General features: G+C 45.9%; 2 pseudogenes; both read left to right on the forward strand.

Moving 5' to 3' along the window:
* The first annotated feature begins 453 nt into the window (after positions 1 to 453).
* On the forward strand, positions 454 to 962 carry LOC116562223 (annotated as a pseudogene).
* A 1,927-nt stretch (positions 963 to 2,889) lies between these two features.
* LOC116562196 lies at positions 2,890 to 3,314 on the forward strand (annotated as a pseudogene).
* The last annotated feature ends 382 nt before the right edge of the window (positions 3,315 to 3,696 follow it).

Genomic DNA, 3,696 nt, shown 5'->3' on the forward strand with positions numbered 1-3,696 from the left:
TCCTATTGGCCCACCTTGACCCAAAGTCTCTATCTTTGGAAAAGGTCCCTCAAGGCCACAGGGCAGGATCACGGAGAGCAGACATTACTACTAATCAATTTTCAGGGAACAGAAATCTCTGGGTTCTGGGGAAGCCACAGAAAAACATATGGCTCACGCCTGTAATCCAAGCACTTTGGAGGCCAAGGCAGGCAGATCACCTGAGGTAGGGAGTTCAAGACCAGCCTGACCAACATGGTGAAACCCCATCTTTAAAAAAAAAAGAAAGAAAGAAAGAAAGAAAAATAGGTTTAGTACAATATGCCTGCCCAAGACTTTAGGTGATGCTGCAGCATAAAGCAGGTAGGCAGGAATGAAAGCCAAAAATTCTCAGTTATTGCTTCCCTGAGACCTCAGAGGAGGCCAAGGTGCAGCCTTCTTTGGTAGTCCTGAATACAGCCAGCTGCCTCCACCATGTCACTGAAATTTGACCACAACAAGCTCAAAGTCATATACCTGAGGTGCACCGGTGGTGAAGTCGGTGCCACTTCTGTGCTGGTCCCCAAGATCAACCCCTGGGTCTGTCTCCAAAAAAGTTGGTGATGACATTGCCAAGGCAATGGGTGACCGGAAGGACCTGAGGATTATAGTGAAAATGACCATTCAGAAGAGACAGGCCCAGTTTGAGGTGGTGCCTTCTGCCCCTGCCCTCATCATCAAAACCCTCAAGGAACCACCAAGAGACAGAAACAGAAAAACATTAAACACAGTGGGAATATCACTTTTGATGAGATCGTCAACATTGCTCAACAGATGCGGCACTGATGTAGCCAGACAACTCTCTGGAACCATTAAAGAGACCCTGGGACTGCCCCGTCTGTGAATTTGAAGGCTACCAACCTCATGACATCATAGACGACATCAACAGTGGTGCTGTGGAAAGCCCAGCTAGTTCAGAAGTACAAAGGAAAATATTTCAATAAAGGATCATTTGATAACTGGTGGAAGAAAAATAACACATTCCCTTTAAATTCTCTATCTTCCAGATATATGAGTAACATGTATTTGACATGTAAATGACACATGCATTCTTCCAGATATATGAGTAACATGTATTTGACATGTAAATGACACCTGCATTCTGAAATATTTATGAGTGAAATGGTAAAATGTCTGAAATTTTTCTTTGAAATGTTCCAGGGAAAAAGAGGGGTGGGAGCAGATAAAATAAGGGCAAATGTTAATGTTTGTTGGAGTAGAATGTCACTGGGGACTCGCTGTACTCTTCTCCCTACTTTTCTCTATTTTTGAAAATGTTAGACACGATGGCTCATGCCTATAATCCCAGCACTTTGGGAGGCTAAGGCAGGCGGATCACTTGAGATCAGGAGTTCAAGACCAGCCTGGCCAACATGGTGAAACCTTGTCGCTACTAAAAATACAAAAATTAGTCGGGCATGGTGGTGCACGCCTACAATCCCAGCTACTCAGGAGCCTAAGGCAGGAAAATCTCTTGAACCCAGGAGGTGGAGGTTGCAGCGAGCTAGATGAGGCCACTGCATTCCAGCCTGGGCAACAGAGCAAGACTCTGTCTCAAAAATAAAAAAAAAAGAAAATGTTTATTTAAAAGTTACAAAAATACAAAGGAATGATTCTGCTTAACTAAGCTCCTTCATTGGGTCTTTTTAAAATGAATCTATTTTACTGTGTGGATTATTTTTGGTGATTTCCTACTCTCCTTGTTGCCTCCATTATTTGATGTTTCCTGAAGGCCAGAATGACTCCATCAGTCTTACAAGTATGCACTGTGGTGCTCTCATGGGTTGGGCAATGTCTCTTCCTTCCAGGTGAGCTCATAGCCATGGCTGTTTTGGGTACTTGCCTGTGTATTACCTTCCCCACTGGTTCTTTGCACAGGGCTCCACAGAATGTTCCAGCAACTCTTGTTTCTGTGGTTGCTCTGTTGACCCTCTGAGGTTGACCCTTCTGTGATGGAATGACACGGCCCCAAAGAACAACTGGAGTGAGAGCTCAGGAAGCTCTTGGGGCATTTGTGCCTGCAAGTGGCACATTTTCCCCGGCATCTGATGCCCAGCATTCCCTCAAACATTGGTTGATTGCCCTGCAACCAGGCCAGGTTCTAAAAGAAATTGAGAACAACCTTTATTTTTGACCCAACGGGAAAGAAGAAACAAGAAAGACGGCTTGCTGTGGGCCCCAGCACAGGTGGGGTTGGCCAGGTCAGGCAGCTGGTGGCAGGTGCCCAGTAGGCTTGCTTTCCAGCAGTTCCATTAACACTTGGCAAGTTTCACTCCCCTTCAGCATTTGTAACATGCAATTGTTGACATAACTAATATTACCTCATTCTCTTAGGCTTGTGTGTTCCCTTGCCACTGTAGTCAGAACTCAGGATCTACAGGGCTTATTTTTTGTATGTGTGGTGTTTGTATTTGGCAGGGAGACAGTTTAGCCTTCCCCTTCTGCCCCCCACCAAATCCTCTCACCAAAACCATGGCCCCCTCATTTTTTTCCTTTCTGGATTGATATTAAGCACTTAATGTAATTGCCTCAGGGAAAAAAAAAAAAAACAGCCAAAGATATACAATCAGCCACACCATGGCCTCATATTTCAAAACCTGCCTGGCTTCTTTTTCAATGCTCCTTTACAGGGTGTGAAATCACTCATACCATGGCTGAGCCTCACAGCATGGTAGGGACACACAACTCATCTCACTCCAGAAATACAGCCAATGACTTGATTCCTCCTCCTTCCCTGTCCCTCCCCCACCTCCCCGATCCCAGCTCTTTACCCCACATCTTCCCAGTTGGCCCTTCTCCAGTAGCCTTTCACTTTTAATTTGGCAGCTTGCTCTCTGATTCTCCTTTGCTTTCCATAAAGAAACCATGATTAGGGATAGGCCGCCATCATGAACGACACGGTAACTATCCGCACTAGAAAGTTCATGACCAACCGACTACTTCAGAGGAAACAAATGGTCACTGATGTCCTTCACCACTGGAAGGCAGCAGTGCCTAGGACAGAAATTCAGGAAAAACTGGCCAAAATGTCCAAGACCACCCCGGAGGTCATCTTCGTATTTGGATTCAGAGCTCATTTTGGTGGTGGCAAGACAGCTGGCTTTGGTGTGACTGATGATTCCCTGGATTATGCAAAGAAAAATGAACCCAAGATGGACTTGCAAGATGTGGCCTGTGTGAGAAGAAAAAGACCTCAAGAAAGCAATGAAAGGAACGCGAGAACAGAATGAAGGAAGTCAGGGGACCACAAAGGCCAATGTTGGTGCTGGCAAAAAGTGAGCTGGAGATTGGATCACAGCCGAAGGGGTAAAGGTGCTGCACAGATGTTATCTGTGGCCGTGGTGGATTTTTTCAGGAGAAGCTTAATAAACTAAAAACTTTAAAAAGAAAAAAAGAAAGAAACCATGACTAAACCGTTAGCAGTCCATCCTCCTCCCCAGTGTCAGCCTGCACCTGCGCCTTATCTTCCATGTCTGCTAGTGCCACTGGTATTCACTCCAGTTCATTCCTCAGGGTGTCTCCGTTCCCGAACGCTGGCTATTTTACCTGCCCTCCCTGCCACCTGTCCACCCTTGAAATTCATTCTTCTGCTGAAGCATGGACCCGGCTTAATGCAGATCCCTGCTTGCCTTCACTAAGCGGCACTCCCTTTCTCCCTTCCAGGGCCCTGAGCAACAG

Source organism: Sapajus apella, unplaced genomic scaffold (genome assembly GCF_009761245.1).
Source record: "Sapajus apella isolate SASKATOON/1434 unplaced genomic scaffold, GSC_monkey_1.0 scaffold32, whole genome shotgun sequence".
Taxonomy (NCBI): domain Eukaryota; kingdom Metazoa; phylum Chordata; class Mammalia; order Primates; family Cebidae; genus Sapajus; species Sapajus apella.